The 20,808-nt window shown below is 45.6% G+C and overlaps 1 pseudogene across 1 annotated transcript in view; it reads left to right on the forward strand.

Moving 5' to 3' along the window:
* LOC149327333 (uncharacterized) overlaps nt 1–20,808 on the forward strand; it is an 82,856-nt pseudogene that overhangs the window by 29,434 nt on the left and 32,614 nt on the right. Inside the window, exons 7-9 of the transcript XR_016286543.1 lie at nt 867–925; nt 4,909–5,014; nt 7,327–7,462. The product of XR_016286543.1 is annotated as an uncharacterized LOC149327333 (transcript). The remainder of the gene's footprint in view (nt 1–866; nt 926–4,908; nt 5,015–7,326; nt 7,463–20,808) is intronic.

The raw sequence follows: 20,808 nt of genomic DNA on the forward strand, positions 1-20,808 counted from the left end.
CCAATGGCAGCCGTGCAGTGAAGGAGAGAGGTGATGCGACGTAACAGTGTTATTGGGCTTTTTCTCAACAGCACTGAGAATTCAGTCCACACCAGTAAGTATCTGTGGGTGCTTGTCCTGAGCAAACAACGTCAAAATAAATCTGATGACCCGCAAAAAGTCTACAGGCGTTAATGGGTATCGTCCAATGCCTTGCTCATTTCCAAGGCATCCTGATGGGATTAGGCATTGGGTGTGGAAGAAACTCACAGAAATTGTGTTGTTTATTATCTTAGTTTTGTGTGGGGGTTGTGATTTTGATCTCCATTGATATCAGGCTGTACTTCATAATGGTAAAAACAGTGCAAACTGGTCCAGGCACAAAACAGCTATGGCGCCTGACTGCTCACCCGATTCCGATCCCAGTTCGATCCCGGCCGTGCTGGTTGAATTTCGATAGCATTGAAGCTCCCTAATTTGCACCAATTAGGTGTAGATGGCAAGGCTAATGTATTCAGGCTGTTTAAACATATTTGGGGTTGGCTCGTTGAATGATTGTTGTATAGTCCTGCCTGTTTCTGTCAAGTGATGCAGCATGCATTCCCGAGTCTCTGCCTTAATGGTATGCATGAATGGGTTAATTAATGCCTGTATATGTGAAATGGGCCATTTACATTAAAAACACTATCGCGTTAAAAAATACTAACATCAAATGTCAGTCACAGCCAAGTGTGTCCTTTCACCATTGCTGCAGGTACCATGGTTTTCACCCTCATGAGTGAATCGCTTGAGTTGTGGCTTCCTTCAGTATCTTCTCCCCTTTCGTTGAGTTCAATCTGCTTCATGAACGATGGGCGCAGTTTCTCACTGTGGTGTGTTTTATGCAGGCGGGGATGCTGCTGCATGAAAACCTGGCGTCTCCTGAGAAGACCAATTTCTTTATCAGGTAACCTGTTGCTAAGTGTGCAGTCATTCGCTGTCATCTGTTATGCCCCGGGCATCATTTATTTATTTATTTATTTATTTACCCTCAGGGCCAGAGGCATTACAGAGGGGAGCGGTTGAAATGTACAACAAAGAACACGAAACACAGTTAAATGCTAAAAAAAAAGAGAGAGAGTAAAAAGATGCTCCTAATTATACAATGTTAGCTGAGTGTTACCTAAAGATACAGTACAGCAAAATATTTATTTATTTATTTATTCAAATATCTCACGGGCTCCGACTGGAGTATTATGTGAGGAGGGTTACATTACTGGGGTGCGAAAAAGAAGCCAGTAGAAGATAGTTATTTTAACATCGTTATACAATACCAAACAATCAACCATAAAATAGAACTAAATTGAAAAACACTACACAACACACCTCAGAAAAAACACACTTAAGAACAAAATGCTGCTTATTTTTTCTTTGAAAATAACATAATCTGAGATGTGAGCAATGTTGTCAGGAAGGCTATTCCTGGTTATAAAACAATGGTTATAAACATTGGTTTTATAACAAAAGGTTATAAAACCATGTTCTCCTAATCATACAATATTAGCTAAGCACTTTCGAAACAATTCGTTATTAGTAATGGGCACAATTTCAGCAGGAAGGTGGTTCCATTCAGGAGAAGTAAGTGGAATGTATGACTGAAAAAAAGTTTTAGTATTATAACGACCCAAACCAACTTTGTGATGTGATCAATGTCATGGGAGCGATAGAGCAGTTCCAGAATTACTTCACTATGCAGTATGGAATGATGGAGAAGCTTGTGAAATAAGGCTAAGTGAAAAATAGTGCTAGCTGCAACTTCGGAAATGTGTGCACATGTGTGTGAATAGTGAATGTACACCCGGGGTCAAAAGTCTTAGAGCCACGGAGTTTGCTGTTCAGACGTGTAATGTAGCACCCGTCGCTACCTTGCAGTTCAAAACGTCTGTAGGCTAAAAGGGGACACTGGTCTTAGACCTATTTTCCTTATTTTTGGTCCCATCGTAGTGAAACTGCACCACCTTGCTCAGTTTATTTATACTGATTTCAACAATGAAATTACGTGTCTCATAAGTTAGTCAGTTCCCAAGACAATTAATTTTAATCAGACATTCATTAGCACCTCGTTGCAACAAAAACTACTCAATAAAAAATCATTTTCAATCCATGGCTACATAGTGGAGAGTGCAATAATCAAAACCATTTTTCCATTTTACCCTCATCAGTAATTTTACAGCACTTGGAATATCAATGCTCAAGGTGTGAATGTAATGCATCGGTAAACGTTGCAAAATTATAAATTCCTGAAGTGCTACTGAACAGATCTGCTTCGATTATTGCACACACTGTGTCCTCACTTTCCCTTAGCAAACAGTATGACATCTCTGTCTGCCCCAGATGTTGAGATATCGACATACTAAGGCAGCCAGAGGTCCAAAATTTTCATGCCATTAAATTGTCTGCTCCTGCATAAGTTCAGTCCACAGGATGATCTGAATTTAATATGATGGTCAAAGTGCTGATTTCTTGAAGGAAAAAACTGGTACAGTTGGAAAATGATAGCTGTAGATTCCACGAATGTCATTTTTTGAAAAACGATTTTTTGTTCATTTTTTGGTCTCAAAGACCTTTTGAGACAGTCTGCTGTTAGGGGTGGAAAGTACCACATATTTTGCCCATGTATAATAACCGCAGTTGAAATGGACGCTCACTTATTAGAGAAGGATCCAAGCTCGTCACCAGGACGATGGCATAGAGGTTGTTATGGACTCCGTGATTGCTGGCTGGAGGTGGGGGGGGTGGCTTGGGCCTCAGAGATCTGCGTAAAAAGAAAATGCATAGATGTCATTGCAGTTTGCACGTAAAATGGCTGCTGCTGGATATACCTATATTTTTTTTGTCAGCATTGCTAGCTTGTAAAAGCTCTGTTTGAGTGAAATCGGCCTCTTTGTCATTAGATCACGGTACTAATAAATTTATTTAGACCACGTGAATTTGTCCTCATTGTCACTTTAGGAGCAGTGCTATGCTAGTACACTGCTCAGTGCTAGTTAAGGAGGAATGCAGTTTTGAAATCCCTAAAATGGGCAAAAAACAGATTTTTTACATAATTGTTGTATTTGCAATTGGCAGCGAGATGCTGGAAGTAGTAAGAGAATACGTCTACTTAGGGCAGGTAGTGACCGCTGATCCGGATCATGAGAGGGAAATAACTAGAAGAATAAGAATCGGGTGGAGCGCATATGGCAGGCTGTCTCAGATCATGAATGGCAGTCTTACCTATATCCCTCAAGAGAAAAGTACACAACAGCTGTATCTTACTGGTACCCACCTATGGGGCAGAAACGTGGAGGCTAACAAAGAGGGTTCAGCTTAAGTTAAGGACAACGCACCGAGCTATGGAAAGAAAAATGATACAGGTAACGTTAACAGATCGGAAGCGGGCGGAGTGGGTGAGGGAACAAACGCGGGTTAATGACATCCCAGTTGAAATCCAGAGGAAGAAGTGGGCTTGGGCAGGGCATGTAGTGCGAAGGAAAGACAACCGCCGGTCCACAAGGGTAACGGAGTGGATTCGAAGAGAAGGCAAGCGTAGCAGGGGGCGGCAGAAAGGTAGGGGGGCGGATGAGATTAAGAAATTTGCGGGAATACGGTGGCCGCAACTGGCGAAGGACAGGGTTAATTGGAGAGACATGGGAGAGGCCCTTGCCCTGCAGTGGGCGTAGTAAGGCTGATGATGATGATGATGATGATGAACTGTGCGGTGTTGCTATTTTTACTGTCTTTTACGTTACAAATCGCATTTAGTTAGCTGCTTCCCTATATTACTAGCCAACCCAGCTTTTACATTCTCTTGATTATTTTTTTCCAACAATGTATCTTCACTACGCAAAGTGTAAAAACAGCCTCACCGCACAAAAAAAAGCATCCTGGATGATTCAAGTCTACAAAATATCTCAAGGAATTTGTGAAGATTTTTTGCCTTATGACGTGTAATGACAAGCCCAGTTATAATCACAAAACTGTTTCTAACTCAAATTCTGAGTGTGCTATTCAGACTCTTAACTGCATATTTTCACACCGCCTAAAAAGCGCGTACGAAGTGATTTTAAGGGGGGGGGGCGAGGCTCTTAAAACTAACCTTTTTATCTATGGCTGGAATCTCATGAAATTTTGCACACAGATGCATTTTTCTGTTCTCATTCCAAATATGTAGTCTGCTGCGAACAGCTAAAGCCACGAAATAAACCTCGTTCTTTTTTGCTCCAGCCACCTGTCTCCTCTCGTTCTAGCGGGCTCCGCCGCCGACCTGTTGGCAGGCGTCCGCCGGGCCCGTTTGTAACATAGTCTTAATTGAACTGGTGGTTTTAGATCTTACAAAGTCTAGAGCGTAATTAGGTCATTTCTTATGCATCTTTAATGGACTTTCTCGTTGCATTTTGTTGCTTTTAATTACATGAATTGACAGCCAGAGAGTTCCCATACCCGGTGGCACTCTTGGTTTTTTGTTTGGGCATGTCATCCTGATACACTGTGTCGAGAGTAAAAGGTAGCAGTGTCTGACACTGCAGTTCGTTGAGATAATTGTAAATTGCTATTTATACGTGGCCTAAACAAAGAAAGTAAGAGTGTCACCGGGTATGGGAACTCTCCGCCTATCAATTCATGCAATTAAAAGCAAGAAAATGCAATGAGAAAGTTCATTAAAGCTGAATAACAAATTACCCTATTGCAGTGTAGAATTCAAGATAACTTTTGATCTAAGACCACCAGCTCAGTTATGACTACATATTTGGAACGAGAAGAGAGAGAAACGCATGTGTGTGCGAAATTTCATGAGACTATAGCCACATATGAAATGGTCAGTTTTAAGACCCTCATCCCCCCTTAATGGCAATCCTACCATAAATAAGCAGTAGTTTCAAGACCTGCATTGTCCCCCCTTTCTCCCAGGCATTCGCGCTGCCTCCTGGTGGCTGACAAGAAGGAGCTGGCCCTGGAGTACATCGTCTACTGCCTCAAGCGCCTGCGCCACTCACACCTGCGCACATTCTTTCAGGTGGGCTTCCAGGTTGCAGGTTTATTATTCAGGTCAAAGCATAGAGTTTCTTACTATTACCTAGAGGGAAAGCTGGCAGCCCGTCTATGGGAGTTTGCATGGCGACCCCTCGAGACCACTTCAGCCACCATGGGCGCTCAAAGCATCATGGGGCGGTGCGCTACTTGTTGCGGAACTGCAGCTTTTGGCCAAAAAAGAATAGAAAAATAAAGCTGTTTGATAACTACAAACGTCCTAACATTGAAAATCTTGTCTAATGATTGCAACAAACGAGCAGAAAAGCATTTAAGTGCAAAGTTTGCCCAAAATAAGAGACGACTCGCTCTCCTATTGGCCAAGTAGTGAACACTATAAAAACTAATATATCGTAATTAACAGGAGCACTTTTAAAAGCAAATATGTTCTCAAAAAAGATGTTGTTGTCTAAATACTATAAGAGGATTTTTAATGGCATTTAGGAAAAGTTAAACCTTTTATTGGCGTCATGTGTCGTCGCGTTTCCACTACTATGGGTTTTGCACACTGCGTTCGCGTGAAAGTCGTCTGCGCACACACGAACAGCGTTTTCGGAATGAAACGTCTCAGTAGTGCCACTCCGTGTTCCCGATAAACTACGACTGTGCCGCAACAAGTAGCTCACCGCCCCATGATGCTTTGGGCGTCCATGGTGGCTGAAGTGCAGCGCCGCCAGCTTTCCCTCTAGGTAATAGTAAGAAACTCTATGGGTCAAAGCAAATGCTCAGTCAAGCTTGACAGAGAGATTATAGTATGATACAACTTAAAAAAACAGCAGTTGCTAACACTGGGCCGCGGTCCGTGGCGTCCTGTACTACTCCGCTGGCTAACTGTAACAGTAAATTAAATCAGCTTTTTAATGTATTAAACAAGCGACGTATCGAAACTCTAGTGCTCATAATTTTTTTTTCTTGTGATAAGCTTCTGGTTTAGGTAACAAGAAACGTTTAAGCAGTGGACTACTTTCTCATCGTGGAGGAATGCTGTGTGCTGGTCGCAAATGTGGGCAGTGCTTCACTGCATACTCAACTGGCGTCCAACTATAGTGTCCCAAGATTTCAGTTTGGTCGCTTTTGTCGAGGACAGAGATTCGATAAGCCTGCACAAATGCCGTCAAGGGGAAAGAGTAGTGAAACCCTCAGGGAATTCAGGCACCTGTGTCTCGTCACACGAATTCTTCGCCTGCTGTGATTGGCTCATCATCAGTGTGGGGAGTGCTGCTGAGATGCGAGAAAGCAAAGTGGTCCTCATTTTGCGTGCCCCAGTCAGAGGAAAAAATGGGCTTGGGCAGGGCATGCAATGTGAAGGTCCCTAAGGGTAACGGAGTAGATTCCAAGAGAAGGCAGAAAGTTAGGTGGGTGGATGAGATTAAGAAGTTTACAGGGATACGGTGGCCACAGCTAGCAAAGGACAGGGTTAATTGGAGAGAAATGGGAGAGGTCTTTACCCTGCTGTGGGCGTAGTCAGGCTGATGATGGTGATCATGAGTCCACCTGCATGAAGCCATAATGCTCAGCAGCTTCACAAGCGTAAGCCATGTGGAAGCTCTCAGGATCATTGGAGCTCTTTTCGAATGGTAAGGCCAGTATTAGCATTGAGAGTGGTGAAGTAGGGCTTGATGGCTAAGTAGTAGGATGGCATCATCTGATGATAAATACTATAACTAGGACCCATTTTGTTTTGGTTTTGTTTTCGTGGTTTTGTTTTCGGTTGCTTCCTCTGAGTGGTGGAGAGTTTCTCTACTGTCTCTGATTCGTCAGAAGGCAAATGTCATCAGATGACATTGCAACACTGGTGTTTCATGTAGGCTCGTGCAAATAGTTGTCCTTTAGTTTGTAGCGAATTTGAAGTGAATAGTGATTTTATTCGAATAATTGGGAAGTGAATATTTTGAATACTTTTTCCACTCAACGCTACTGCATGAAATAAAAAAAAGAGATAGAAAAAGTGCATTGGAGCTTTGTTGCACTCATTGAAGCTATATTGACCTTTTTGTAAATTTTCATTCGTCGCTGGTCATTCGTACACCCCTAGCATTAATGCTATCGTGTCATACCATTAAGGTGAAGCTTAAGTGACCCGTTCAATTTTTAATGTGGATTTATTAGAGACTAACGTAGAGCTACTAGTGTTAAGCAAAGCTTTCACTGCCGACGAGTTCATTGCTTTCATTCTATTTTAAAAGACAGTAATTATTTTGCATTTGTTTAGGTTTTAAACAACTTGAAGGTTCACTTTGTTGTGACAGTGATGCTTGTTTAGTTGCAGTTTGCTTGCTTGTGTCGCCAATGTTGCAGGAGCACCTGAGAGTGGACCGGAAGATGCTTCGGCCCAACGACAAGCTGGATGCCTTCATCAGGGGCTACCTGGGCCTGCTCGACTACCTCCAGTGGCTACCCCATGCCTCACGCTCCCGCCGGGATGATGTCATAGGTACGGCGTCTGACTGAGCGAATACAACTGCAGTTAAGCATGAACATTGCATACTGATGAGTGTGAGAGAATCCTCGACATAACAAACTGTTTCAGTTTCCGCCACATCGCGTTCGTAGGAGACAGTGTAGTTTTACCTTCGACATAATGAAGTGAAGTTGCTGCACTCTCGAGGTAACAAAAACTTGTTGGTGGGTCTAAGTGGATGTGAAGATCTGAAGGGAAACGTACCACAAGCTTGATGGGTCAAGCGAAGCGTGTAGCGAAGAGTGCATGGAAATGTGATGATGATGATGATCACTGTGGCGAGTGCACCATCGTGAGACTGCTGAACATGGTGTCAAGAAAAGCCTCTAGAGATATTGCATTGTGGGCCTGGCCAGGCATTTCGTCTCTGCCCACGTAACCGAGTCACGGAGGTGTATGCTCAGGTGCATAAGTGGCAAGAATTGCAGGGTCCTCTTGCTCAACGAAAAGGTGGCTGTATATTGCAAACTGTCTTGGATGGTGACAAGAAGCAAGATATTGCTGCTTGGTTTGGAATACTACTCTCTTGCTACAATTTTGATGTTGAAAGGCTTTGTCCTTGACTTCCTGAAGAAGGAGACAAGCACCCGGTGGAAATATTTGAAAGGTGCTACATATACTACAGGGATACACACAAGGCTATGTTCTTCTTGTTAAGGTCTAGTACGGCTAAGCACAAAAGACTTTCATGGGCTTGCTCTGATTGCCATGCTAGCAGCAGGTGGTCGTTCAGGATGAGCATTTAGGGAGGCCAGACCAATCCTTGGTTGAAGAATAGCGCTCTGGCTGGATTTTCGTTGTTACTAGACCTTGGCTGAGAGCAGGTTTGGATGCCTTGAGGGGCAGCCAAAGAAGTACACGGTGGCGAAATCGGGCATGGGGAATCAACGTCAGCCAATGCCCTTGGGTCAAAATGGAGGTGCCGGAAATTCTTGAGCAGTATTGTAGCGTGCAACGTGAAGTAGAACACTGGAGCAAGGATGAAAAACTGCGGCGATCCCTCAGTGGTCCGAGCGCGTGAGCCTGAGGCAACTAACTTTTTCCTCTACTAGTGCATGGGCTACTTCTGGTTCTTCAAACGTGTGCATCAATATGATCTGTCGGACGATGTGTTTGATGCCGACGACACGTGATTGCTCTGTCGGCTGCTGCCGAACTGAACGAAAAGTTGCGCAGAAGGGTCATTGCTTTCACGCTGGCAGCCACATCTAACTGCGCGTCACTGTTCCGCTCTGTGTAAATGTTGATGGCAGTGACAGGCCTCTGCCAGTTGTGGCTGGGTCCAGCTAGAAGCCATAGTGCTTTGGAAATTCACGGCAGTTGGCGCTAACATACACATGCAACAAACAAACAAACAAAAAACTTTAGCTGATGTGCGTAGTGCTTACAGATGTGGTGTTTTAGTTGTTGACGCACTATGCTTGCGAAGGCTCTTCTTGCAAAGGCTCCTATGGACATTTTCTTTCTGCCTTTCTGCCTTTCTGCTGACTGGGCTGTGCTCGTTAAACAGGATAGAGTTGAGGTTTAATTCTCGCAAAAAGCTAGCTGCTCCAAGGGTCATGAAAGGGGCTGTACAGTGCAACCCAGCTGGTACGTTCCTGAGCGCTGTGTTTTCCTGCCTGCTACTTCATTATGGACCAGTCTCTGCTTAAATTGATACAGAATACGATGCAGTAGAAACCCAGCCCCTAACATCGCAGCTGTGAGGAAGCTCCCAAATGATGCACCCCGAGCCTCTCCAGCTGGGGAGTACCACTGGCCTTATGATGTGGCGTGTCCTGGCTTGATTAACTTTGACCAGCCGCAGCCACTCGCTCTGGTGGGGGGGTGGGGGGGGGGGGGGGGGCATCCAAGAGCAAGAGGTGCCCAGGCCGTCTTCATTGTCTTTACGTTCAGTGGATGAACTCCCTACTGAGGCAACCTGTACCCTTTTTTTTTTTTTTAATTGTAATCTTCCATTTCATTTCTTGTGATGGTCAGCTGCACTGACCTCCAAGCATATGAATGGAGTTACAGGTAGTCATGATGTAACAATAGCGCACAAGGAACACAAGGGACTTTAAGAAAACGATGCAGACAAGCGCTTGTCTGCGTCGTTTCCTTTCCGCCCCTCGTGTTCCCTGTGCGCTATTTTTTACATCATGAACATTATCCAACTTGCCCAACTTTCGGCTTTGCTTAGCGTTATTTGTAGTAATCCAGATTTCGTCATCCAAATTCAACATGAATGAAAATTTCGCGTTCAAACCTGCCTTTCAGATGCTCACTATGAAGATATTCCATTCGACAGTGACAGCTTTGCTGCACGCGACACCTCAAGCAAAGTGAAAGCGTATATGATGCGGAAGGAGACATCTGTAATGCTAAATGACAACCAAAGTGCCAGTTATGCATCTGGTACCGAAACCGAAGAGGCTTCCGTCACAAGTCAACAGGTTCCCGTGTGGAGTACTAAGTATCGGATGTCTCCGCCTCTGATATTTTCATCAGATAGTGGACTACCAAATGACAGTCTTGCCACGAGCAATGTCACCCCCATTTGGTATTTCCAGCCTTCTGTGGACGTCTGGGTGGGCCCAAGATATTCTGTTTCAAACAAATCTCTATGCACAACAAGAAAATAAGCCCTACATTCCAACAACGGACAAGGAAATGCGATCATTCCTAGGCCTCAGTTTGTCGATGAGACTGAGAAAGAATCTGAGCTATCATGATCTTTGTTGCAGTGCTCATGGCGTGAGAAACCCGTTCATTTCAAAAGTCATGGCTATGAGTCATTACGGCTGGCTGCTATCCAATCTCCACCTAAATGGTAACACTCTGCAACCAGAGACAAGCTTTACAAAGTGCGCCCGCTTTTGTCAGAAGTTCGAAGAAGTTTTGCTAAGCACTGCCAGCCCACAGAGTGCTTGGCCATTGATCAGTCTGTGGTCAAATTCAGGGGATGAAGTTCCTTGAAGCAGTACATGCCTAAAAAGCCGTTAAAACACGGCTACAAGGCTTGGATGTTGTGCACCAGTAATGTCTACTACATGAAATTTGAGATTTACACTGGAAAGTCTGACGATGAGGCCCAAAGAAAGCTGGTCGCACATCTTGTGAGGACGCTGTGCGAAGGCTTGGCTGGAAAGCAGTGCCACATATTTTTTGACAGTTATTTTACTAGTTGCAAACTGTTGAAAGGTCTCGCAGAAGCCAGTATATACGCTTGTGGCACTGTGAATGCTAACAGGAAGCACCTGTCTAAGCTAACCCCTGACTAATCAATGAAAATGGGAGAAACTGCTTACTCTAGGCTGTGTTGCCTGAAGTGGAAAGACGGGCAGACTGTTCACCTGTTAACAGATTTCCGCGGCCCCTCTGAAGAAGTCCGAGTAAACACAGGAAATAGAAAGATGGGACCATTGCTAAGGTCATCTGCCCTGGCGTATTCCAAGGGTGGAGCAAGAACACGAACTTTGTGAAAAAAATTTGGCCATTTGAAAAGGAAGTATGCGCCAGATCTGGAATCATGCGAGTGGTGGCACAGGATCTTATAGTTTCACCTTGTTGACTGTTGTGCAGTGAACGCACACATAAATCATTGCAAACACGATGGGTAGGAAACGATGTCATTGAAAGACTTTCGAAGAAGCCTGGTCTCACACATGACTGATGAAGCCCGCTTGGATCGTAAAGTGAAATGGAAGTCATCAAACAACCGTGCTGTTCGACTAAAGAAGTCAAATATCATTTGTGGAGTTGGCCAGACATGCAGTGAGCCCTTGTGTCTCTGCAAGGGAAAGAACTGCTTTGCAGAGTACCACAGAAAGTAATTTTGCAAGTGAGAAGTGCAAAGTGTGCTGGTATTTCAGAGAAAAACAGAGGGATGAAGGTATGCCGTAAAGAGACCCTTCCAGCATGGTGGTCAACAGCACTGACCACATCGTATGTTCTAAACTACAACAAGTAAATTTTTTCTGCCTTGTGCAATATATTTTGCGATCATTTTTTACCACTTGTGCAGTAAAATTGAAAAACTTTACAAATATAAACATTTCTCATTGGCTGAGGGGTAGCGTGCCCACTCACGACACAAGGGGCAGTGGCCTGACACGCAATATTCATCCGCACTGCTAAGAAGTCAAGTATTATGGTGCATGTATACACGCTGACTTGAATTGTGTGCTAGTTTTATATAAGTGGCTATGTTGTGCGGTGCATGTATATTTGTGTACAGGCCTGCTCGCTGCCTTCTGTGGCTCGAGAATATTATCCGATAATATTCCGAAAGTGGGGGGCCGTGTCACAGAAGCGGCGGCATTCTGTAAATGACTTACGTTTATATGAACTGGCATCTGCGACAGGACGTTTGATGCAAATAAAACGTGGTGAACGGAGATGGAGACCTGTTGGGGTCTTGAACTGTGTCGAGGCATTAGAGAGGTGTCGTTGCATGAACGGGATTTTCTTTTTCGCTGAGCTTCTAGCTGTGCTATTGGAAGTGTTCTTGGAGATAGAAGCATGGATATGGAAAGGTTGATAGCGATGGGTAGCCATTTGGGGCTGACGAGCACTGAGCTCAGAAAATGGGTGGAAGACAAGCAGCGCGAAGAGCGGGCGTTTGCCCGAGAGAGAGCGCGCGGCCGCGAAGGCAGCTGACGAACGTCGGATAGAGATTATGCGCTTGAAAATAGAGAGTCAGCGACTAGAGAAAGAGACTAGAGAGAAAGAAGGGAGCCAGGACAAAGGCGATTTGAAGCTGAACACAAGTAAACTCCTGATCCCATTTGACGACTGGAAAGATGATTTAGATGCTTATATCAGACGATTTGAAAGCATTGCGAAGAGTCAGAAGTGGCCGGAGAGCCAGTGGTCGACAGCGCTGGCTACCTGTCTGAGTAGGGAAGCACTTAGTGTTTACGGGCGTTTGCCGCCGGGTGATGCAGTGGATTATACCAAGGTGAAAACCGCTCTTTTGAAGCGATTGCGGTTCGCTGCGGAAGGATTCCGAGAGAAATTCAACACTGGAAAACAGGTGGATGGAGAAACCGCGGCTCAGTTCTCAGCGTGTCTCAGCCACTATTTTGACCGTTGGATCGAGCTTTCGGGTGCCAAGACTGAGTTTCAAGAACTCGGAGAGCTCCTCATTAAGGAAAGGTTCCTACAGGGCTGTCATTCCTACTATACTGCCAAAGTGTTGAGCTGGTTTTGTGTATTTGTAAATTTTTCTTGGTCTGCAGGGCAACCATTAGTAGGACAGAAGTTGTGGGCATGTCTCCCTTTTTGGTTGTGTTCTACTTTTTGCTGTTCCAAGGCACCGAATCCAGAGTCCAAGCCACCTAGGGCTTCTTTTTAGTTATCCTTTAAGTTTTCCTCCTCTACGCTGGCGGCTATGCAGTGTCAAAGTGTAGGCGTCTACGTGCTGCCGCTTTTGTGTGTGAACTACTTGGTGCACTTTTTGGTGTTTGCTTTTTCAACACCAACTCTGTGCTCGCCGCGAGTGCTTCGTCCGCTAGCGCCCGAGGACTTTAAAAGGGGGCTGTATGGGCACGAACTTCAGTCCGCTCGTCGGTGGAGAAGCTGCCGCCGCATACCCTGGGACTCCGAGCCGCCGCACCGCATCCTTGAAACCGCAAGCTGCTCTAGAAGGACCGTCGCCTTCGGGGGCTGCACTGACTGCGTGTTTGTGGATGGACTGCCGCCGCGCTCGCCGGTTTAACTGTATGTTCGTTCCCCTTCTGAACTTTCTTCGACTGTAGCTAATTGGACTCTCAGTTGTGTTCTGATCTATGTAGACATATTGCAATGTATAACTTAATTCAGTGTATTTAATGCGCCTCTGTAAAAGCTCTCGTATTCTTCGTATTGAACTTATAAACGTTGTTTTTGTTGTTGTTACCTCTTAACACGCCTCGGTCTCAGTCACTACGTTTGCTTACCGGCTACGCCGGGCATCAAACGGCCACGCCCTCGTTGTCCGGACTCGGTGATGATGTCGCCTAGTCACCGAACGCGTGACATGGCCTGAGGCTTGGCTAGGTTGTTTTTCTTTTCAGCGCAGTTGCTTTTCGTTCTTCAGAGGCACTGTGTGATGGCAGTGGAATGATGTCGTGACCCTGTAGACCACTGACATCCCTGTTGTACTGTGTGATCGTTTGGGGTGTTTGAAATATACCTACACGAGGTCATGTGGTTGTGACGTTACGACCCTTTCCACACATCCGGATTTTCTCAACATCCCGGCTACGATTCTGGGTTCTCCGCCAATAATTTATTATTCATTTTCTTCTGTCATGGTGTTTTGGTTTCAACAGCTAAACTATGGCTGTGGTGTTAACTCTTTCCTTACCACAGGAAAACGACCATTTTTCATATGTCTCAGACAAAATTTTTTTTAGAAAAAGTGTGATAGATAAAATTATATAAAATGCATAACAATAATTGAGATAGAATGCGCTTTATAATGAAATTTATTTGAACACATATTCTGTTTGAAATGCTGTGAAAAAAAATCAGTAAACACAACAAAAAATAAAAAAGAACAAAAATTTTGTGTTTATATGACTAACTTTCCAAACACTTGTACTAATAAAATTCTAGAAATTACAAAACAATTCAAATTCTTTCTAAAACATGGCATTAAAGTTTGAAAATTATAACTTGAATAGTTGTCGAGCTAGAATTTTTTTCTTTATGCCTCTTGAAAAGGCTCGTTTGAGAGTGCCCTTTATATGATTTTTATAGTCCAACAAAAAAAATATTGGAAGTGTAATGTTATGCGCCAAACGAAAGCTTGGTAAGCGTGGTTTAAAAAATACAAATCAAAACTTATTTAATTTACATCAAAAATTGAAACAAAAAATATAAAACACAACAAAGTATAGGTGCGATATTGCGATATATAGCATGCGATAAGTATAGCTGCGATGTAGCTGCAGAATCGAAATCCAACGTTACAACATCTTAGTCCGAGTCACCGGTGCTCGGAGGATCTTGAAAATCAGCTGCAGAGGCTGAAGAATCACGTGCAGCGGGACTCTTCCGAGCGCGCGAAGCGCCCGACCTCGACGAGACGCCATCCTCACCGCGTATTATGTCGCAATAATCCTATGCTCCTAGGGCACTTCAAAAATGCCCGACCGGCGGGGAAATTACGAACTAGGCCGAAAATGGAACTAACCGTCTGAACAACAAACCAGATGCGCCCGCACAAGCGGACAGGAAAAAGAAAGCGAAACTATCAGGCCAACGTTCCGGGATCAGTTTGCGCAGTTACGGCGTCTGAACCAAAATCCGACAATCCAACATCGTCACCAGAGACTGTGCTACTCATAGCATAGATAATAATTGCAGTCAACGCAGTAGAATTGCGCGCAGCAAGGTTTTTCCGAGCGCGCGCCGTCCGCGCGCCCGACGCCATGCTCGGAGAGTCCGCGCCGTGCCCTCCGCTTCAAGGGCGTTTCAAAAATTTGCGCGTCGTGGGAAAGTTGCGCTCTACGCAGAAACCGAAACTGTAGTCTCTGAAGAACAACTTAGATGGTGCCACATCACCGTAACGGCTATAATGAGGAGCTTCGGTTCGCACAAACAGACCGGAACGAGGAATCTGAACGCACAGGCGAGCGTTCTGGGCTCTCGTTGCCCAGTTTGAGCTTCGAAACAATACCTGGCGATACAGCATCGTCGTCAGGGTCCGTGCTAATCGATACATCAAAAATATGCGGTGCAAACGCAGCGGAATTGAGTGGAACGTGATTTTTTCGAGCAAGTGCCATTCCCGACGATGACGGCGCCCGACGCCGCACCCCCAACTTCAAGCGCGTCTCAAAAATTGTCGCTTTTTGGAAAAAATATAAACTAAACAGGAAGTTGAAGTTCAATGTGTGAACAACAAACCGAATGACTCAGCAAGTCCGTAGCGGCCGCGGTCGCGCTGCCGTAGCGCTTCGAGTTTTTCGATCACCGGTGATCGAAGCACAGTGGCGTGGTAACGAAAGAGTTAACTTGGGCTTCAGATCACGTGAGGCAAAGAAAAGAAAGGAAAAGCTGCATTGTGATCGCTGCTTGTTATCGCGGTTATCAACATTTGTTATCATTCCAGCTCTTGGGCAGGATTGCATACGAGTCGGAGCAAATTAAAACAGCCAAGCAGTGATTTTGTCGCAGTTTCTTTCCTTGTGTGCCTCACATGACCTAAGTCCGAGTTGACGTCACAGCAATATTTGTCTGTTTAAACTAAAACTGAAACAGCGCGGAAGAAGAGATTCAGTGATAAATTATTAATAGGTGCACATGATTATACATGGTGATCTAAATATTCCAAAAGAGGTGGCATGCAACCAAAATTTTGGCGTCAACACATTGAACTGACTAAACGTGCTTTTAGATTTTACACATGCAATACTATCTTTCTGCCTATCTGTGTTGACTTTACTTGTCCAGCTGACTAGGGAAAACTCGCTCGCACATATGGATCGGATAGTGTAGCAAAATCGAAACTTCCATCGTGTATTTCCGTGACCAGCTCTCTGGCAGCGCGCTGGCAGTGGTCTAAATTTACTTGTATAAATTTTATTGTTAAAGTGTTTGCCATTGTGTAGTGTAGGGATGTAAATTATGGTGGGGTAATGATGGACCACTGCCAGTGACTCTGTGTAAAATAGCCAATGAACTGCGTGTTGTGGAGAGGGGAAAAGTGTAATAAAAAATAATGTAAATATGAATAGAACATGGGGAGAGACCATGAGGGTTCGCCATGGCGGAACAGAAAGTTGGTGTGAATCGGGAGAAAAAAGTTGAATTTCTGAAAAATAATAGTAGTGTGCAATGGAAAGATGCGTAGCAACACCGGTGATCCCAAAAGCAAATAAAAATAAAAATATAAAAATCAAAATTCTTGGGTGAATGACTAGTCACTATGCCTAAATAGGATAAAAGAAAACGAGAAAACGGGAGGAAGAAATGGATTAACAAAAAGAAATTACGCGTGCATACGCTTACACAATAGCAGAGGAATGCTTGACTTACTTTCATAGGATAATGTAAAAGATTGAAGGGAATGAAAGAATTATGAATAAAAAATAACTGCGCAAAAGGACGGGACAAGAGAAAGAGAATCATACGGGACAAACGCAGACTGACAACTGATTTATTCCACCCACTCCTCTTTCCTTCAGCAGCAAAGCGCATGCACACCAACCACAAAAACAAAAACAAAAGCCACACTCATCTCGTGGAATCGAGGAACTCCTTGCGGTACAGGTGTACTGAAGCATCGCTAACACACTTGTCAGGCCCTAATCTCGCGATTTCCGTTCTTTCGTATCCCTCGAGCGTTCGATAATCTTAGTCCTATCGAAAAGTGATTACAATCTTTGTCATCATGCTTGCAAGTGTGACAGTGCTTAGGCAGATGCTGCCCCCTTGAATCATCTAAGGAATTTGCATGCTCTAATAATCTAATGTTGACGCAGCGGCCAGTTTGCCCGATGTACACCCTACCACAACTCAGGGGAATCTGATAAATTACATTGCATGTACACTGTACGAACTTATTCCTCTGGTTGATGCCACACACAACCTTCTTTTGCTTATCTTTTCTCGTCAAATTGCACAAACGCGACAACTTGCAAGGTGCAGAAAAAATGACGTCAACGCCGAATTTTCCGGCGACTCTCTTGAGGCCGTGCGAGACCCTGTGAACATAGGGCATCACTTCATACTTCCGCCTCTCCTGTGCATCCGCCCCCCCGGGTTTTGAGTTAGGGCGGAAGGACTTCAACAGGGACTCAGACTTTTGTGGTTGGTGTGCATGCGCTTTGCTGCTGAAGGAAAGAGGAGTTGATGGAATAAATCAGTTGTCAGTCTGCGTTTGTCCCGTGTGGTTCTCTTTCTCTTGTCCCGTCCTTTTGCGCAGTTACTTATTATTCATAATGTCATACCAACTAGCCCTTCACCGCACTCTTCTAGAATGAAAGAAGGCGTGTCTGAAAATATTTAAATATGGCGAATGTGAACGTGTGTCCATTTAAATGTGAAAGGAGGGCATTTGCTATACAGGAGTGCTGGCACAGCGTGCGGGACATGTCGAATGGGGGTGTGACCATCTGAGGTTAAAGTCGTAAACTTTTTGTTAAAGGCCGTGTTTTTGTGTTGGGTGAAAACTTGCAGATGGATGTCAATTAAATACAAGGTGACTAACTTGGCCGGCGGAAAACTGTTTAATTTTGTTGAATTCACGGTGGTGCCCGTGAATCGCAAAGAAGAGAGGGCGGAGAAATTTGTGAAACGCATAAAAACATCTTTAAACGGATGGTTGGCAGGAAAATTAAAATCGCGATTGCCAGACAAAAACGGCAAAAATAAAAGGTGAACGGCAAGAGACACTATGGAAAAATTTCTCGTGAGTGGCATTGAACTCCAGAAAGGTACAGTTTCCAACGAAAGTTTGTGGAGCACAACTGTGTGGCAAAGAAATTTCATTTGTTCTCACCCAAGGCATGGTGCGTGAGACTTAATGGTGCGCTTTGTAATACACACACTCACAATCGGGCTATTTATTGGTTGAATGTGCAAAGATGGCAGTAAAGTGAGGTTTTTCTGACTCATGTTGCCGGTCCATAAACTTTCGACTGCTGACATGCATGTTCCGACAATCCATGCGGAACGCTGATCCAAAGGCACATTTGTGCATTGCTACTTGCATCAAGTGAAAACGTGTACACCTGGTTCAGCATGTCTGCACCAGTCATAGCGAGCATTGTTTTCACAACCTGCGGTCCCATTTCATGGTTTCTTGTGCAATCACAGTGGATCGTGGCAGTTGCGAGCCAAACTGACCCAGCGGTCCCAGAAGTTTAACAGGATGGAGAGTTGATCTGGCTGGATTTGATTCATTTTGATACGGAAAGCTGCGGAGAACTCGTGAAATGTCAAGAGGGGGAGGCATGTAATGCTGGTTAACAAGTGAAGGCTTTACTATTAGAAGATGAAGAAGTTCATACAAAAAGAAAACCCACACATGTACTAGAGGGTGCAGAACAGAAAAATACTTTTGCTGAAGAGCTGCTACCAACAGGGAAATCTATCACAAGAGTCAGTTTCTTGTGTCTTTAAGTGTCACTGACAGTTGGCTGGCTTTTTCATTTTTTTTTTTAATTTCAATTTGTGGCGGGCGTTTAAAACCTGTGGGTGTGGGTTTCTACGTGGACACAGGCCACCACCCACCGCGGGTTCGAGCTTCGCGCGAGCCAAGGGCCCCGATCAGCCGTCACCACACACACACTGGGACACCGATGCAGTGCACTCAACCTCCGCTGGGAGGAGAGCGATTCGCCGCAAAGAAATAGGCCTCCAAGTTCACAAAGGAGACGTTTATTCACATCGTCCTCCAGCTGTTACACACACACTCAATAGTCACCCCGTCCCGGGGGCGCGCGAGGAGCAAGGCTCCGCTGCGCGCACGAAGCGACTCGAGTAATGCGCACCGCTAGCACGCCGCTGCAGGAGAATGTCCCCGCGGCAGTGCTGTGATCTCTCTCTCGTGTCGACCGTTGGGCCGGTTGCGAGAGAGAGTGGGCATTCAACGCAAGGTACGCCTGTCAGGGGTCGCTGGACCCCGAGTGACAGGCTCGAGCCGCTGCAGGTCAGAGGACACGTGCAGGCGAGCTCGAGTAAGCACTGGTCCGAACGGCAACGGCCGGCACGGACAAAACAGTAACGTACGCACCTTACGCTGTCTCGGAGGGATCCCTCTCTCTCTGGGCCCCGCTCGGACGGTCGCGCGGCGCGCGGCCGCCCAAAGCGGGGTCCCGAATTCCCGCCAAAAGGCGCCAATGGCAAAGGCCCTTGGGGAGCCGGGGCGGAGCTGTGGCTAAATGACAGTGATTAGTCACCCAGCCGCCTCTCCACCGCCTGAGGCGGGAGCAAGGAAAGAGGAGAAACAACGCGGGAGGCCGGCTAGCCGCGCAAAGGCGACGGCGGAAAGCCAGATTCCCACATCCCCCTCTCCTTAAATGCCCTCCTACCCATCGGCAAAGCACGCGGCCAAAATAAAGAAATCAATACACACACAAAAAAAATAAGCTACACTTCAGTTCCAAAATAAAGAAATGAATACACACAAAAAAAAAACTAGCTACACTTCAGTTAGAAAAATAAAGAAATGAGTACACAAAAAACTAGCTCCTCTTCAGTTCCAGCCAGAACAACGTAAGAAAACAAAGGGAAAAACAAGGCAAACAAACAAACACTGGCATACGCTTCAGTAAATCAAAAACAGCTTGCAGATTATATACACGGTACACAAGAAGATGTGAATAAAACTGTACAACTATGTTACAGGTGGATGCCAGCCTCAAAGTTCGATGGCGCGGCCCAGTGGGCCTGTCGGCGACTCACCGCTCGCAGACTTCAAGTTGAACAGCTTGGGAGGGCCGACGACTGATGGCGGTCTTCTTTCCATTGATGTAGGGTGCGTTGATGACGACGGGGCCGCGGCAGAGCACTAACCTCGCGCCCTTGGACACGAGGTCACGTTCGGGCACAAGACAGTTAGTGCACCCCCCTTCACGCCGGCTGAAACGGGCGAGGACGTTCGGCGGGGTCCTGCTGTGTAACCTTGGCCACAGCGAGGGGTCCTTCTCATCCTCGCGCTCACGCAGAAGCACACGGCACAACTCACAGGCGTCGCCTTGGCTCATGGTTACGCGCACACACAGTCACAGCCACAACCACGCATACACCCGCAAGTGCGCGGACGCTGGTCGGCGACAACGATCCCCTCATCAGAAGCGTCCAGAGGCGCCGCGGCGAGGGTCAAATGGTGCACTTTCCGCCCCCCCATCGCCCCAAACGCCCCGCCAACTTCCCCTTCATGCGGGCCGCACAAAACTCGCACCGCGACACACGGCTCCTCAACGAGCCAACCACCCACAGTCGGGATAGGAAATGAGAAAAGGCGCGCTGTACAAACGACACCTAATCCAATCTATTCCTTCTAGAAGATAAGAGCAAGCACGAGCGGGCCGAAGTTTGCCTATGTACAAGTCTGGGAAAAAAAACTGAACGCCAACACAAACGCATGTTGCCTATGTACATCTCGGTACGTTAGAACGAAAACAGACGTACCAGCAGGAAACGAAAGTGGCTAGAAAACTGACTCAAGAAAAACAAATAAATAAACTGAAAAACACACAAGGCTGGAACTGAGCATGCTGCCAAAACAACAACAGAAAAAAAACACACCGTGCTTCACCTGGGTAGGGCCTGACAAGAAAGCTCGCCAGCTAGCTGAGGCTGCGTGCCTTCGGTTGCGGAAAAGTCCGCCGTCCGGCATC

This window comes from Amblyomma mixtum, chromosome 10 (assembly GCF_055824585.1).
Source record: "Amblyomma mixtum isolate Tamu chromosome 10, ASM5582458v1, whole genome shotgun sequence".
NCBI classification, from domain to species: domain Eukaryota; kingdom Metazoa; phylum Arthropoda; class Arachnida; order Ixodida; family Ixodidae; genus Amblyomma; species Amblyomma mixtum.